The sequence below is a fragment of the Thamnophis sirtalis genome, unplaced genomic scaffold, assembly GCF_051295495.1.
Source record: "Thamnophis sirtalis isolate CommonGarterSnake01/CBP01778 unplaced genomic scaffold, rThaSir2_p1.2 scaffold_15, whole genome shotgun sequence".
NCBI lineage: Eukaryota > Metazoa > Chordata > Lepidosauria > Squamata > Natricidae > Thamnophis > Thamnophis sirtalis.
In genome coordinates this window covers 24,821,238-24,839,668 of record NW_028261395.1, presented here as the reverse complement: position 1 = coordinate 24,839,668, position 18,431 = coordinate 24,821,238, and the positions used below count along the sequence as shown (strand labels likewise).

General features: G+C 41.5%; 1 protein-coding gene across 2 annotated transcripts in view; it reads right to left on the bottom strand.

The window, feature by feature from the left end:
- Positions 1-18,431, bottom strand: part of LRMDA (leucine rich melanocyte differentiation associated) — a 944,373-nt gene that overhangs the window by 360,120 nt on the left and 565,822 nt on the right. The window lies entirely within an intron of this gene.

Genomic DNA, 18,431 nt, shown 5'->3' with positions numbered 1-18,431 from the left:
GTTGAAAATGTATGTTGCTAAGTGGGACATGAAGTGAGTTTTGCCCCATATTACGACCTTTCCTGCCACCGTTATTAGGTGAATCAGTGCAGTTGTTAAGTTAGTCACATGGTTGTTAAGTGAATCTGGCTTCCTATTCTGACCCAGCTCCCAAACTCACTCTCTCTCTCTCTCTCTCTCACACACACACACACACACAAACACACACACACACACACACACACACACACACACACACACACACAGAGAGAGAGAGAGAGAGAGAGAGAGAGAGAGAGAGAGAGAGAGAGAGAGAGAGAGAAGGCTAACAAGACTGTCTGGCAGGGAGATGAATACTTGTCTGCCACACCTGCTCATCTCCACCCTCTGCCTTTTATCCCCAGAGTTAGGGTGGGGCTTTGCTAGCAGTGGTGGTTCTTTCATCCCAAGGACCAGCCCATAGATTTCTACTCCTCTCCTCTCGCCTGCCCACTATGCATCCACACATTAGGCACTGGACCCAGCTAATCCTCCTCTTTCTCATCAGCCACTTCCAGACCTAGGGGCTGTTGACTCTCCATCTGAGGGCTGACGGCCTGGCCCAGGCTCTGCCTCAGTCTCTCTCTCTCTCTCTCTGACAGCTCCATTCCCTCTCCCCCCTCAGAGCTCTCAGGTTGCCTTGATGCTAACCCTGAATCTCATGTCCCCTCCTCCTTCTCTGATTCGGCTGCTGGAGGGGCTGGCAGCCAACAGGCGACAACACTTCCCCATTGACTTTGTTTATCAGAAGGTCGCAAAATGTGATCACATGACCCCGGGATGCTGCACCCCTTATAAATGTGAGTCAGTTGCCGAGCATCTGAATTTCGATCACGTGACCATGAGGATGCATCTCTAAGTGTGAAAAAATGGCCACACACCACATTTTCCAGGGCCGTTGCAACTTTGAACGGTCACTAAATGAACCATTGTTAAGTCGAGGACTACCTGTATTAACTGCAGGCTTGAAAAGGCCTCCTCAAAAATGCTTTCCATTGCAATGAGGCTCATGTTATGACCTCTCTCCACCAAGCTAAATGAGACTGAGTGAATTCAACCTAGCAGAAATTCCTATCAAAGAGGAGGGGGGAGGGAATTAATCCGAGGGTCTGAACGTTCAGAACCTGGGTGGTACAAAGCTCACTTCAGAATTGTTAAAAATCAAAGGTTTATTCGGTTTAGTGCTCAACACACCTGAATTCTAAACCCGTCAACTTGTCAAGAACTTTCATTTACACAAGGCAGACATGTATTATTTGCACACTATGTTGTGTGGTTCCTCCCCCAACCCCCTTTACCTTCTAACCAATAAACACATCTTTTTTTTGTTAACTTCAATAATCTCCTTTGATAGGGGGGAAAAGGGGCCCAGAGAATAATTAGCTTTAATAGGCCTTTTGTGAACAGAATGGCACACCAGGATAGCAAGTATAAGTGAGCAAAATGTTTAAATTTATCAAAAAAAAAAAAAAAAAACCAACAACCCACAAGCAACAAAAATTATAGGTTCAGCTTTGTTCCAGGAAAATGTGTATTTCCAATAAATGCATAAAATCCTTTTTAAAAAGTGCACCCATTGAAACTTCATACTTAGGCTGATTTGCTTTCCAAATCATGTAGACAGCACAGTTGTGTGCAATCTTTAAACAAGTACAACCGTAGAGAAAAGCAGAGAGAGGTTTAAGAGAGAAATAAAAACACGATCAACTGGCTTGTAATCTTCTTTGCTCTTATTCTGCTCTCTATAGTTGCATTAAATTGCCTGTTGAGAACAATGACATATTTGTGCTTTCTTAGCTGGAGTGATTTGTATTATGTAAAGATTTGGCTAACAGACTAAAGTCACTTTCACACTGAGTGGGATTACATGCTGTTAATAATTTTCTGGATGGCCTGGGTGACCCATAATTCTGGAAAACAAATCTTTGCTTTTGAAGTAACACTGAGCAATAGCACCAGTTAGATTTTTATTTAAGCTTCTGGAACCACAAAGAGTTAGCCTTGACATATCACTTGGACAGAAAGCCGTCTGAAAATAATTTATTTAGGCATATTCAAAACCCACTGGTGAGGTTTTGATTTCCTGACTTGAAGGAATAGCAATAGCACTTAGACTTACATAGCGCTTCATAGTGCTTTTACAGCCCTCTCTAAGCAGTTTACAGAGTCAGCCTCTTGCCCCCAACAATCTGGGTCCTCATTTTACCCACCTCAGAAGGATGGAAAGCTGAGTCAACTTTTAGCGGGTGAGATTTGAACTGCCGAACTGCAGCGAGCAGTCAGGGGATGTTGCCTGCAGTACTGCACTCTAACTACTGCGCCACCTCGGCTCTTTGGAATGGCCATGCACTGTGGTGGCACAGTGGTTAGAATGCAGTATTGCAGGCTAACTCACTGCTCACTGCCAGGAATTTGATCCTGACCATCTCAAGGTTGACTCAGCCTTCCATCATTCCGAGTTTGGTAAAATGAGGGCCCAGATTGTTGGGGACAAGAGGCTGACTCTGTAAACTGCTTAGAGAGGGCTCCAAAGCATTAGGAAGTGGTATATAAGTCTAAGGGCTATTGCTAAGGGCTATCGCCACATACGCTGAGAACTTCAGCACTGGAGACAAAATCCTTGTAAGTGTCTCTTTCTAATCACAGTTGACCAAATAAAGGGTTCAGTTCAATATTGTTCAAACAGAAGAAATTTGACTTTCTCATGAAATCAGAATGGAGATGGAAGGATCTGAAAGATCACCACCCCTCGAGAGTAGCAGATTGAGTGGAACCCAGAGGAATATGTGAATATCTGATAAATGATCAGGGAGATATACACTCAAGGTGTGCTATATTCTAGGTGTGGCCTTACTAAGGAATTATAAAGTGGTACTAACACTTCACATGATTTTGATTCTATGCCTCCATTTATACATTAATTAATTAGATCATGACTAATCTATCATGGAAGAACTTATGGAATATATCTACAGGATTCCCCAGAACGCAGTCTGAATAAAGCCTGGACAAATCACTTTGGCAGCTGAACTACCATATTTTTCTGAGTATAAGACACATCTTTCACCCCCCCTAAAAGAGTGTGGAAATGTTGGTGTGTCTTATACATTGAATACAAACATTTTTGGCCTCCCAAAGCCCACCCACACCTCCCATTTTTGTAAAAAATGGGTGAAAAATGGGCAATTTTTTCCAAAAATAGGTGTTTTTGCCTCCCCCAGGCCCTCAGTCCCCAGCAGCATTCTGCAGGCTTCAGCAAAATGCCCCCGTTTCTGCAAAAAAATAAGCCATTTCTGTGAAAAACAAGGGGCGTTTTTGCCTTCCCACATCCCTGCTGAAGCCTGCAGAGTGCTCCTGGGGCTGGGAAGGGCAAAAACTTTTTTTCTTATTTGCCTCTTTGCAATCTTGGTGCATCTTATACACCGGTGCGTCTTATAGTCTGAAAAAGTAACTCGGCTGTTATATTTCCATACATGCAGATGTACTTTGGATGTACATCATTTTGCAATATTACTTTGCAACAATCATGCAATCTCTCCACAGTGTCCCATTGCTTCTTTCCGGTGCGCCATCCTTTTCAGAATTAGAAGCTATGTCATATTAGAGGAACAATTTATTGCTAAATGTCTCCATTAGCATTAGATAGCTCCGTGAAATTATAGTTTGCCAAACAAGTACTAAGGGATTGGACTTAGTCAGAACACTTCGGTCTTCAGTTTTAATTAGTCGTCTGGTCCAGATTGCTTTCAGTGTAAACAATGACTGATAAACCCACTCTGGCTTGGACAATTTATTACATTAGAACCCAACTGCCAACTGTCTGGCTGTTTTAATAAAAATCTATTTTGTAAAGTTTATGTTTTATTGCATGTAGGGCTCCCTTTATTGGTTAACATTTTGGAATGGTGGAAAAGGCTATGAATTTAGAAACTGACTGCATCCATATCATATTTAAAACTTAATGCTATTTTATTAAAGACATATGGCCCTCCAATGTACACATATTAAATGTCATGTAGGAAAAGTAGCAGTTTAAATCATGGTCAAATTCATTTTTGACCTGACTCAGGAGGCCTCCCATGTTCTGAACTATTTCTTTGTAAATCTGGCAGTTTAACCACGTTCATAAATCATTTTCAAAGCACACTATTTCTTAATTTCAGTGCATTAGAAAGCGTTTGGCCTACACAGCATACTGTTTGCGGCAGTTATGTGATCTACGCTGCACATTTATCTACACGATGCTGCAGGAGAGGGAGAAATGGTCTCTTAATTTATTTTATTTTTAAAACACAGTATTTACTTCCTTCCTTGTACTAAAAAAAAAACCCCTGCGAAAATAAGTCCCTTGATTACATTTCCAGGTTGAAACTGACATTTCGCTAGTATTTTGTGTGGCTGGCTTGTACCCATTAATTTTCAGATTGTATGTTAGTCATACAAAAGCAGCAGTAATTTAATGCTTCAAAGGCCGTACAGGAGTATCTTCAAAAGGAAGAAGCAATACAGATTGCCAACTTTGTCAAACTCTGTGAAAAATTACATTTCTGCACCACTGAAGCAGTCATACAACTGGGTTGTGTTGTCTTCATGACAACGCACAAGCAAACATTCATTTACCTAGAGGGAAAATGAACCTGTTTTTAAAAACAACCCACCCCCTCAAAAGGAAGAGTAAACAGAAGGAAAAATGAAAAGTGCAGACAAAAAGTCCTGTGCAATGTTCAGCCTCCCTTTCTGTCAATCTAGACTTGCTAAATCCAAGTGGAATTAATCCTAGAAACTTTGCCACCTCGAGAGAAATGCGTACGTGTATATTTGCATGTAGGTAGATATACATATATAAAAGAAACCTACATTCCACCCCTCCAAAGGAAATAAATAACTGTTGTGCCCCCCCCCTTTCACAGCCAGCAGAGCTGGCAGCAGATTTGGATAGTGAGGAGGTTGGGGAGGAAGATGGGGCAGTCCTGGAGTCTGGGGAAGGCTCTGATGAGGGCTCTGCGTCAGAGGCAGAGATGTGGCCAGGGCCGTCTGACAGTTATCAGCTGCCTTCGGAGTCGGACACCAGTGAGGCAGACAAACAGCGGAAGTCTGTTCCCAGGATCAGCTGGCTGGCATGCATGTACACACCGGAAACCCAAAGACCAGCTGGCAACGCCGCGCATGCCCACATAAAGGGCTCTGCGTGCCACCTCTGGCATGCGTGCCATTTGTTCGCCATTATGGATCTAGACTTATTCTTTTCCATAAAATGGCCAAGAAGAAGTCTACGAATGGGAGTCCAAAAACTGACCCCTGGGAGCCAGTCTTGCCCACTGAGCTGACCATCAGGGTTAAACTCCAGATTTTTCTTACACCTCTTTGCTAACCATCATTGTTCAAAGTCATTGGAGTCCCTCTGACTCCTGATACTTGCAGGTCAACCAGTGGTGGGTTCCTACCAGTTTGGACTGGTTCAGCCAAATCGGTAGTGGTTTGGCACTGGAACTGGCACCGACCCAGGTCTGCCATGCTCTCAAACCAGTACTCCAGGAGGCACCATAGGTGCCACCATCTTGTTTTAATTGTACTGTGCATGCGTGCGCAGCGCGCACATGAGCAAACTGGCAGTAGTGCCTGCCAGAACCCACCCCTGGGATAGACATACAGTTGGCCTCCAGGATCACCCTTTTGGCTGACAGCACCTTCTACAATTGTGCTGACTTTTTCATCATCACCATTATCCCAGCCATGTGATGGCAGAAAGGCTAAGCCTAACTAAAAAGGCCAAACATTTTTTTTTTCAAAAAAATCCGAGAGGGATACCAGCTGTTCTCCCTTTTTTTCTTTTGTATATTAGCTTGGCTTTAAATGTTCCTGATAACTCATTTAAGTGACACGGATAAAAGCCAGAGGGCTCATGCTCAGAAGTCCAAGCTTTCAAGATGTGTATCAGTAGTGAAGGATATAAGGAGCTGGAAAAATGTATATATTTATCTTAAGGTTCAGAACTGGGTATTGCATTTTCTTTTAATGTTCTCAGGATTATTGATTTGCTGCAGTCTAGAAAGGCCCCTTCTGTTTGACACTTTAAAAAAGAAAAAAGAAAAACATACCCCAGATGAATGAGAGAGAATTCAAAGTAATAAAACAAGGAATTCAGAGCAAAGTGTGACATTCCCTTTCATGAGCGCCTTTGAGTTGACCTATCCTTGTGAAATAAAAGGAAGAGCTGGAAATGATGATTATAAGGCAAGCTATCCAAAGACAAGTTTGTAGGAGAAGGAAAAGGCAGAATCTGGGGACAGAGGGAAAAGAGGAATCAGACTAGAATCCCTACGTAGTCACAAGTCCAACCTTCCTTGGTCCTTATCTCTACCAGATATGGCCATTACTTGAGAAGATTCCTATGTATAGGCTTTTAGCAATAAACCAGCTTTATGTGTGGACCTGGTCTTTTGTGCCTTGTGCCAAATAGCATCCAAAAGTAAATCAGAGTCTAAGGCAAAGTATTGCTCAAAGTTCCAATTTATTAAGAGAGCCATGTTGGCACATCTGGGAAAACCTGAATTTGAAAGCTTCCCGATTTTCCCCACCTAGCTGAAAGTTCAAGGTCTTGCCCCCCACACCCACAAGTTCATCACATAGTTCAATCTTCCACTGCCAAGCTAGCAGTTCCTCCTATCCTGTTCCGGTCAGGTGCAGAGGTGGAGAGACAAAGGATGACCTTGGCTTTCTTGTTATGGCTACATCGCATCTCACTTGTACAATCTGCCCTCCCATTTTCCCACAATAGAAAAATGTATAGTAGAATAATAGAAAGTGTGGCAGGCCAAAGATCCAAAAGAAAAGATGACTGCAGGCCTAACACCTGACAGTTCAGAAGTTTCTGGTTCAGATTGGAAATCATCCTAAGTAAGACACTGGCTTTGTATTTCTAGGCCCATAGAAAGCAATGTGAACCACTGTTCATTCAATTGAACAATGGCATGTACAAAATGAACAAAACCCTTTATTGTTTGATTTTACAAATCCTGCTTTGGTTTCAATCTTTACAGGGAATGATTTTATCATAAAACATTTTCAGTTTTTAAAACCCCCAAACCCCTAAATACTTTAAAATTCCTCTTTCCTTTCTTGACTAGAAGAATGCTTCTGCAGGCATATGGGTACAGGTTTATTGTATATTGTGTGTACACATATGTACGTTTGTGTGTGTGTGTAAATGCATCTATCTAATCTGTCTGTCCATCCGTCCGTCCGTCCGTCCATCCATCCATCCATCCATCCATCCATCCATTCATCCATCCATATCTGTATCATCTCTCTATATTGAAATCTCTCTATATTGAAATATCTCTATACTGAATCTATCTATCTATCTATCTATCTATCTATCTATCTATCTATCTATCTATCTATCTATCTATCATCATCATCTTCTTCTTCCTACCTTCCTTCCTAGATCTCTCTCTCTCTCTTTCCATCCATATCTGTATCATCTTTCTATCTCTAAATCTATCTATCTATCTATCTATCTATCTATCTATCTATCTATCTATCTATCTATCTATCTATCTATCTATCTATCATATTATATTAATATTATTGTACTAATCAGAGAATCTAGTCCAGCATCCAATCTCCAGCAGTGACTAACTGCAAGCCTACAAACAGAGCATCTTAGCCTGTCTTGTTACACTCTCTAGAAATCATGGTGTGATGTGATGGTATCAGCTCTTATTAGGCTGTTAGGCATGAGGGATGATGGTGGCAGACTCCGAGATACTCTGCAGGTGAAGAGGCTGCAAGTTCAACCTCTCTTTCATGTCAACATGACTAAAATCAACCAGAGAAAGAGGAGAATAGTAGTTCAGTGCCCCCATTCCCAATTATTTCAGCTAGTCCAGAAGGAGACCATAATTAATGATTCAATACAATAGTAGAGTTGGAAGGGACCTTGGAGGTCTTCTAGTCCAACCCCCTGCCTAGGCAGGAAACCCTATACCGTTCCAGACAAATGTCTATCCAACATCTTCTTAAAGACTTCCAGTGTTGGGGCATTCACAACTTCTGGAAGCAAGCTGTTCCACTGATTAATTGTTATAACTGTCAGGAAATTTCTCCTCAGTTCTAAGTTGCTTCTCCCCTTGATTAGTTTCCACCCATTGCTTCTTGTTCTACCCTCAGGTGCCTTGGAGAACAGTTTGATTCCCTCTTCTTTGTGGCAACACCTGAGATATTAGAACACTGCTATCATGTCTCCCTTAGTCCTTCTTTCTATTAAACTAGACATAACCAGTTACTTCATCCGTTCCTCATATGTTTTAGTCTCCAGTCCCCTAATCATCTTTGTTGCTCTTCTCTGCATTCCTTCTTGAGTTTCCACATCTTTTCTACATCGTGGTGACCAAAACTGAATGCAGTATTCCAAGTGTGGCCTTACCAAAGCATTATAAAGTGATATTAACACTTCACGTGATCTTGATTCTATCCCTCTGTTTATGCAGCCTAGAACTGTGTTGGCTTTTTTGGCAGCTGCTGCACAAGGCTGGCTCATATTTAAATGGTTGTCCACTAGGACTCTAAGATCCCTCTCACAGTTACTACTATTGAGGAAGATACCACCTATACTGTACCTGTGCATTTCATTTTTCTTGCCTAAATGTCTCTTTTCACCATTGAATTTCATTTTATTAGATAGTGCCCAATGTTCAAGTTCGTCAAGATCCTTCTGTATCTTTAGCCTATCTACCAGAGTGTTGGCTATTCCTGCCAGCTTGGTGTCATCTACAAATTTGATGAGTACCCCATTTATTCCCTCATCCAAATCATTGATGAAGATCAAGGAAGAGTAGTGGGACTAAAATAGAGCCTGTATACCTCCCTCCATGTAGATGCAGTTCCATTGAGGACTACACATTGAGTGCGGTTGGTCAGCCAGTTACGAATCCATCTGGTTTCACCAAAGCTCATCAGGCACCATCAATCTGGTTGTCCATTTGCACCTAAATGCTCATCCCAAGCATATTTATTTCTGGTTGGTTTATTTTGCAACAGCCTATCCCTTTTTTGTTTCGTTCAGGGGACCATTATTTTAAAAAAAACATTATTAAAAGTTTGTTAGCAACAATACTTTAATGTTAATATCTTCCCTTCCTCTGGATAAACTCTGGGGAAAGAATACACCTGTGCTTCTCCAAAAGGATTTAACCCTTAGAAACTCTTGCAAAAAAAGTAAATAACATAAAACATCGAATATGAACAGAATAGAATAGAATATGGAATAAGAATAGAATAGAATAGAATAGAATATGGAATAGGAATGGAATAGAATAGAATAGAATATGGAATAGGAATAGGAATGGAATAGAATAGAATAGAATAGAATAGAATATGGAATAAGAATAGAATAGAAGAGAAGAGAATACAAGAATACAAGAAGAGTAGAGAAGAGAAGAGTAGAGAATATGGAATAAGAAGAGAAGAGAAAAGAATATGGAATTAGAATAGAATAGAATGGAATAGAATAGAATAACAGAGTTAGAAGGGCCTTGGAGGTCTTCTAGTTGAACCCCCTTGCTTAACAGGAGACACTACACATTTCAAACAAATGGTTGACCAATCTCTTTCTCAAAATGTCTAGTGCTGGAGCACCCACAACTTTTGAAGGCAAGCTATTCCATTGGTTGATTGCTCTCACTGTTAGGAACTTTCTCCTTAATTCTAGGTTGCCTCCAGAGGTGAGCATCACATAATGTAACAACCGGTTCAGCCAGAACCAAAAATGTCAGCAGTGCACACAGCATCAAAACCAGAATTATATAGGACGGAATAGCACTGGGGTGGTTGGGCGGGGCCCAAGCGCTGGTTAACCTGACGCATGCTGCACGCTCAGCCGCTGTTCAATGTAAATTGTTCTGCGTGCATGTGCAGAACAATTTACAGTGGATTGCAAATGCGCAGTCACTAAAATCCAACATGGTGGCCACATCAGCGGCGGCGAGGAAACTGGTTCGGGGGCGTGTCAAGCTCTGCGACTCAGGCCTGAATTCCACTACCGGTCCGATTCAACTGGGCCAAACCAGCAGCAACCAACCTCTGCAGCCCACCCGTGGCTGCTTCTCTCCTTGGTAATGGTTAGTTTCCATCCATTGTTTCCTTTGAAGATTGATCAAGGTGTCCCAAAGGTGGTTTTCAAAAGGCAACTGGACAGTTGTAACTGAATGATGGGTAATGGAAAGATTTATATTCTTTGCAGGCATTTTTGCTCAAGGTGTTCCCCAAATCTAAAACTCCAAGGGCTTCTCTAATATACGTATCTACTCAGACACTTCATCATATCTTAAACTCAATATGTCTAAGACTAAACCCAGCTCCTTGGAGTCCCAAGCTTTTCTTCCTTGATCTGTTTATCAGTTGACAAGATAACTATCCATCTTGCTGAACAGAGCTTTCAATTTGCTCCTATCTTCTCTATTCAGACCTGTACTGGCAAAATCACTCAACTTGCTCATCACTCTTAACTATCTAGCTTTTTCCCCCTCCACAGTTCCTTCTTATCCTCAAATAACATACAGTTCTTTAAAAAGGGTGTAGCTACCACACTTGGTCTGCCAGTATCTCTTTAGGGTTCTAGAATAAGTGGGATCAAAATATTCAATGTGTTTGGGTTCTGGATTTTGGCATGGTTTGGAGAGGTATTAGCGGGGGGGGAGGGCTTCACATAACTTAACAACCAGTTTGCCTAGTGCAGAACCAAAAATATGAGTGTGTATGTGTATGCATGCTTCGTTTGCATGAGCACCTTCCTCCGTTCAAACACAAGGCAATGGAACAAACAGCAAAAGGTTAGAACTCTGGTTTGTGTAAGTTACCAATTGACTAAGGACCCAGATAAATTTGAAATAAGATTTTGAAATTGATTATTAGAATGACTTCCTTGCAAAAATGCTTTTGTTTTGAATACCTTTAAAAAACATCATAGCATTCGGCCCTCTCAATTCCTGGCAAACAGATGGGGATGAAATGGAGGTAGTGACAGATTTTATTTTCCTGGGCTCCAAGATCACCGCAGATGGGGACTGCAGCCAAGAAATTAAAAGACACTTGCTCCTGGGGAGAAAAGCTATGGCAAATCTAGACAGCATGCTAAAAAGCAGAGACATCACCCTGCCAAGAAAAGTGTGTATAGTCAAGGCTATGGTTTTCTCAATTGCAATGTACAGCTGTGAAAGTTGGACCATAAGGAAGGCTGAGTGCCAAAGAATGGAGGCCTTTGAACTATGGTGCTGGAGAAGACTCCTGCGAGTCCCTTGGACTGCAAGGCAATCAAACCGGTCAGTCCTAGAGGAGATCAACCCTGACTGTTCTTTAGAAGGCCAGATCCTGAAGAGGAAACTCAAATACTTTGGCCACCTAATGAGAAGGAAGGACTCAGTGGAAAAGAGCCTCATGCTGGGAAAGATTGAGGGCAAAAGAAGAATGGGACGACAAAGAAAGAAGTGACTGGATGGAGTCATCAAAGCAGTCAGCATGAGCTTGAATGGACTCCAGAGGATGGTAGAGGACAGGAAGGCCTGGAGAAACATTATCCATGGGGTCATGATGGGTCAGACATGACTTCGCAACTAACAACAACAAAAACAACAACATAAGATGAGACTTTGAAACATTAGATGCTAGAGAGAACTAGAAAGTTTACAATTAGGGGAGAAGAACACTTAAATTACTAAGACAAAATGACACAAAATATTGTAATGTTTGGTATATTGAAGGATATTTTTGAAGTCAGCATTTAAATTTAAGAATATCTGCTTCCATAGATAGATTGTATTTAAAAGGGGATTGTGTTATTGAAGAGGAACAAGCTTTACAGATAAAGAAGACTCAGACTGATCTGAATTATATGGGAAAAGATACTAGAGTAGACATATTAAAAAAACCTAGCAAATGTCTTAATAATTAAAAAGGTTATACAAACAACAAATGAAGCAAGTGACCTCAATCACTCTCTTGGGTTATAGTTTTTGTCTAGTTGTGTAACTTAGCTATAGGATAGTGGCTACTTCACTTAAATGAATCTGAAAGAAGCTATGTAGGATCTGGGTGGGAGGCGATCAGGAAATCCATGCCTATAAACTAGAATCAGAATTCCAGAAGAAGGCAATTGCAAAGCACTAATGTCAAGAAAACTTTATGGATATGTCCATCAAGCTTATCAAACATAGGCTTTGATCCAAAAGAGATTTCATAGTGGATATTCTAGAAATATTTGCTGAAAATTCAAAATATATATTTAAAAAACCCTCTTGTTTTGGAGTATTCTTAGAGAATTCCTATTAACAGGGGTTGGCAGGAAAATGTTGTGTTCCTTTACAAATAAGAGAATGGACTTGGCATTTTATGTCCAAATGATTGCACGCTCACTCGCTCTCCCCCTCCCTCCCCCTTCTCTCCCGCTCCCTCCCTTCCCTCTCTTTCCATCCCTCTCTCTCTCTTTCTCTCCCTCCCACCTCCTCTCCCTCCCTCCTCATCCCTCTCCCTCCTTTTCCCCTTCTCCCTCTTTCTCTCCCTCCCACCTTCTCTCTCTCTCTCCTTCATTCCTCCTCTCTTTCTCCCCTCTCCCTCCCTCTTTCTCTCCCTCCCTTTTCCTCTCTCTCTCCTTCCCCCTTTCTCTCTCCCTCCCTCCCTCTCTCTCTCCCTCCCTCTTTCTCTCCCTTCTTTCTCCTCTCTCTCTCTCCCTCCTTTCCTCCTCTCTCCCTCCCTCTCCCTCTACTGTCCCTCCTCCTCTGCACCTGTTACTCACTGCTGGTACTCCTGTACACGCTTCTGCAGAACAAGGGCACAGCTCTAAATAATTATGTCAGCGAAATGACAAGTGCAGGAACAGAGATGAATAATTACAAAGCCAAGACATAATTAAGCAACTTTGACTGTCGTATTCTTCAGCTGTCATTCTGATGTGAAGAGCTGTCAGACACAGCAACATACTTCACACTGGACAGGCCTCTTCTACTTTGATCAACCCTTATGCTGAAAAAAATGAGCTTATGGTACGGTCATTAAATGAAGCTCCCTTGTTTGGCACGTTGCCCCTTGCCTAGCAAGACTTCCGCGTTTTATTTTTATTTTAAATCAAGCATCAGACGGATGTTCAATATTTTGACATTTCTAAATATAAACATCGCTGGGTAATGAAGTTCAACTCATTTCACACAGCAAGAGAAAGCCCAGCATTGCTAAGTTAAGCTGTTTTCTAATGAATGGGGCTGCGCCTTCCCCATTATGACAGTCCCATCATAAACAGACTCGGAGCCACAAAAGATGAAATGAAGCAAAGGAAAAGCAAGCCGCATTCTGCTAAGAAAACATAACATAAAATAAAAGAACTTTTTAAAAAATCTGAGAAAGGCAGGGAGATGGGGAGAATTAAATATTTATCATTTCCTCAGACATTGGGTGTTTGCTCGTTACTTTTGCATATAAGTAAACATAAGCCAGGGACGTTTACTCATTCTTGGATTTAGTAGTATTTATTTATTTCAAAGGAACACAGTGGCTCAGTGGCTAAGACACTGAGCCTGTCGATCAGAAAGGTTGGCAGTTCGGTGGTTTGAATCCCTAGCGCTGTGTAAGGGAGTGAGCTCCCATTACTTGTCCCAGCTTCTGCCAACCTAGCAGTTCGAAAGCACATAAAAATGCAAGTAGAAAAATAGGAACCACCTTTGGTGGGAAGGTAACAGCGCTCTGTGCCCTCAGGGTTTAGTCATACTGGCCACATGACTATGGAGATTGCTTTGGACAGCGCTGGCTCTTCGCCTTAGAAATGGAGATGAGCACCGCCCCTAAAGTCGGGAACTACTAGCACATATGTGCGAGGGTAACCTTTACCTTAATTATAAGTTGGAGGAAAATATTCTGCCTCCTTGTTGCTTTTAGAGAAGCCAAGGTGCTCTCTAAAGAGTGAAATGAAAGCAATTCTTGTAGTGTAACCCTACTCTTGTATCACTACTTCCCCCCCTTCTGAACATGTTCTCGGATGCCAATGTAGCGCCATAAAATTAGACTTAAATTTAGACACTTGGTGAAAATAAGACTAAAGGCAGCATGGAGTTCAAAAAAAGCACAATTCTGTGTCAAGCCAATTAATGTTTTTAAGAATACTTCATTTTCCTTCTGATAATTATTTCCATAGCAAATCTCACAAATTCCTCTCAACGCCCACATTTCAATATACATAGATTTGAAATTAATAGAATCTAATGAGGAATATGGGTAAACAATCCCAACCAACCAATCAATCATTATTGGGGTCATAGACCAGCAAAAGTAATAAGCTTTTTTTTTAACCATATAGTCATATTCCACAGTGAATTGGATTAAGGTGTAAGAATATGGTCAGGGAGAAACAAATTGCACTGATATATTGAAATCTTACTGGCAGCAAAAGAAATATGGACAATCTAAGTATCTGAAGATACTTGATGTTGCACCAAACATTTCTACAAAGCATAATGTCAGGGTTCCAAGTAAGACCCCCCACGAAAGAAGACTCCGAGGTTTGAGTTTCCTCAAAGTTTCATTTTATTAGAGATGTCATATTGGCACATCTGGGAAAAGCCAAATCTGAAAGCTTCCAGGTTTTTCCCACCCAAATAAAAAGTCAAGTCCCCGCTCAGCACCCACCTGTCCATCACATGTCATCTGTCCATCACATGGTCCAATCAGGCACTGTCCAAAACTGGAGACGCCTCCCAGTCACACCACTCAAGGGGCAGGGTAGGATGTCCTTGACTCTCTGGGAAAGGACTGTTATTTTGACTATATATACCTCACACATATAATCCCCCCTCCCAGTTTCCCACAGCAATAAATGTGGCAGACCGGAAGGCTCAAGGCAAAAGATGATTTGCGACGGTTTCTGTAGACCTTCCCAAAGTCATCTTTTCTATAAATTCTTTTACCGTTGTAGCCTCATAACCTCAAAAATGGTCCAGAAGCTGCGACTGGTAGAGACGGGTCTGCCTACTCTAAGATGAGTGACATCTTACGATTTCAAAGCTCAATTTCTTCAAACAATATCCAAATATCAGCTTGCGGAGACCTGGAGAGATTATTCTCATGGTTGGTTTGTCTCACAATTTATAAATCCAGGAATAAAGTTTTGCAGACCTCTCTGTTGAGAAAATCTTCTTTTAGATGACCACTGAAGACTATTCCATTAATTCGGGCATTTATAGGATAGTAGCTTGTCTATCAGAAGGTTGGCAGTTCAGCGGTTCAAATCCCTAGTGCTGCATAATGAAATGAGCTCCTGTTACCTGTCCCAACTTCTGCCAACCTAGCAGTTCGAAAGCATGTAAAATGCAAGTAGAGCAATAGGAACCACCTTTGGTGGGAAAGTAACAGCATTCCATGCGCCTTCAGCATTTAGTCATCCTGGCCACATGACCACAGAAACGTCTTCGGACAGGGCTGGCTCTTTGGCTTTGAAACAGAGATGAGCACCATCCCCTAGAATCGGGAACGACTAACACATACAGTATGTCCAAGGAGAAGTTTTACCTTTACCGTTTAGCTACTCTAGAGTCAGATTCAGTGGTGGCATTCAGCCGGTTCAGACTAGTTCAGGCAAACCGATAGTGGTGACCTGCGGGTGCGCCCGCCCCGCCCACCCACCTGACCCGGCGCTATGCTGTCCTATTTAGCAACATTTTCTAAGCCACACACATGCGTGCAAGGTGCATGTGTCAGCAAAATTCATGCATGGAAGGCCACATTTATGCACAGAATGCGCGCCCTCACATTTTCATTGTATGGTGTAAAATTATGTGAAACCCACCTCTGGTCAGATTGCCTTTCAGAGCTAGACATATTGGGTTCTTCTTTCTAAGGACGTGTGTGTGTGTTATGGTTGATGGTTTCAAAATGTTTTGCAAACTTTTCTGAGCCAGGATTAGTAATATGGGACTACAATAATGATAATCATTAGAATACTTGCGGTCATCCTAGTAACAGCTTCCAATGTAGTCTGTGTGGTTACAGGCAAGGATTTGCACATACAGATTTAATGCAACAAATTCATTTTAACAGATTCAAGCCAACTCCAGACTTTCTCGGATAAACCACTAGATGGGCAACATATAATAAAGCATAATAATAATAATCCTACTGAACACCAAGAGGCATTTGCTCATGATACCTAAAATGCTTACAAAAGGTAATATATTAGCTAAGACCTAGCAATTCCACAGCAAGAATTTTTTTAAAAAGCCTGTTCAAAACATTAAACTGGAACTGAGCGCTAAAAGGATTGGAGAAATAACTACATGTTTTGGAGAAAGATTTAGCAGATAACTAATTCAAAAATTATATTGTTTGCAAGATGGAATGGAATGATTGGAAAAAAGCCCCAAGACTTCAGGTTACCCAGTGAGTTTAGAAAATTTTCTTTCAGACAATGGACTGCAGGAAGAGACTATCAATTAGAAACTGTCCTTAAAGTCACTTTTTCCTTGATTAACATCCCTTTAAAAGAGATAAGGTGTCAACTGGGTTGAAAACTTTCAGATTTAAAATATGGTGATATTAGTACATTGGGGTTTGATATCAACTGTTATAAAAATATAGCAGTTGTAATTTGCTATCATTACCAAAAACTAGATAGATGGTGCTATAATATCTGCAGGTTGCAAGATTTAGGAATGGAAGAAGCCGTCTGCTAAAAACAAACAGTTTCACTTATTGTGAGGGTCAGAATATTTTAAGACATTAGTAAAGTATGAGCCCAACTGTCTAATAAGAACTATTAAAAATATTAATAGAAATGAGGATTAATTTTCTTCTTGCCTCTTCTTATACGTGGTCCTCGACTTATGACCACAAGTGAGCCCCCAAATGTATGTTGCTAAGTGAGATGATGGTTAAGCGAGTTTTGCTCCATTTTAAAACCTTCCTTGCCACCGTTGTTAAGTGAATCACTGCACTTGTTAAATTAGGAACACAGTTGTTAAGTGAATCTGGCTTCCTAACAGACTTTGCTTGTCAGAAGGTCGCAAAAAGGGTTTACATGACCCCGGGACACTGCAACCATCATAAATACGAGTCAGTTGCCAAGGATCTGAATTTTGATCACATGACCATCAGGATGCTACAATGGTCATAAGTGTGAAAAATGGTCATAAATCACTTGTTTCAGCTCTGTTGTCACTTTGAACAGTCAACCTAAATCAACCATTGCTAAGTCGAAGTCTACCTGTACAAACTATAGGTGCATTTGTGTACACAGTGTACAGAAGTTGAAATAAATAAAGGCAAAGGTAAAGGTTGCCCTCACACATATGTGCCAGTCGTTCCCAACTCTAGGGGGCGGTGCTCATCTCCATTTCAAAGCCGAAGAGCCAGAGCTATCTGAAGACGTCTCAGTGGTCATGTGGCTGGCATGACTAAACCCCGAAAGCACACGGAACATTGTTACCTTCCCACCAAAGGTGGTTCCTATTTTTCTACTTGCATTTTTACATGTTTTCAAACTGCTAGGTTGGCAGAAGCTGGAACAAGTAACGGGAGCTCACTCCGTTACGTGGTGCTAGGGATTCGAACCGTTGAACTGATGACCTTTCTGATCAACAAGCTCAGCATCTTAGCCACTGAGCCACGGCATCCCTTTGAAATAAATAAATACTACTAAATCCAAGAATGAGTAAATGATCAGAGGAAGAATTTTTGCCAGTTCTTCCTCCAGCAAAGACCTCACCCTGCCCTGCTCTCAAAGTTTTCCCAATTCTCAAGGGCAGGTTAAGAGGTAACACAGATCAGCATGGCAAAAAAATTAAAGGGGAAAACCAAAGAAAACTAAACCTGAGAAAATGATATTTGCTGGTTTTTCTGGATTTCACCCAGCAAATTATTTTTAAAGTAATATCAACGACATTTCTAATGCTTGGCACGTGAGAACTAACCAGTAAACTTAACATGACTTGGCGGATTAAACGTGATGATCAATGTTATAAAGTCAATGCATATATGGTGAACATTAATTTCGGTACACAGTGGTGGGATTCGACCGGTGTAACAACTGGTTTGCTTCACACGAACTTTGTGCACATTTTTCAGTTGAGAACAGCCCTAAAACTTACCTTTTCCTGAAGTCCCGGTGAGTAAAACAGCTGAGACGCAGCAATCTGTTCTGCCGTGCAAATCAGCTGAGAGGATATTGGTAAGTAGAGCGCTGGGAGGGGCCAGAGATCCAACCTGATCGTAGGAGCCAACCAGTTCGCTCCCAGCTGATCGTTGGAGCCAACCAGTTCGCTCCCAGATGATCGTCAAAGCTACCCGTTCTCTTGAACTAGTCTGAACCAGCTGAATCCCAACCCTGAAGTAAATGTATGCAACAAATCGATTTTTCCACCCACTGACACCAGAAATTC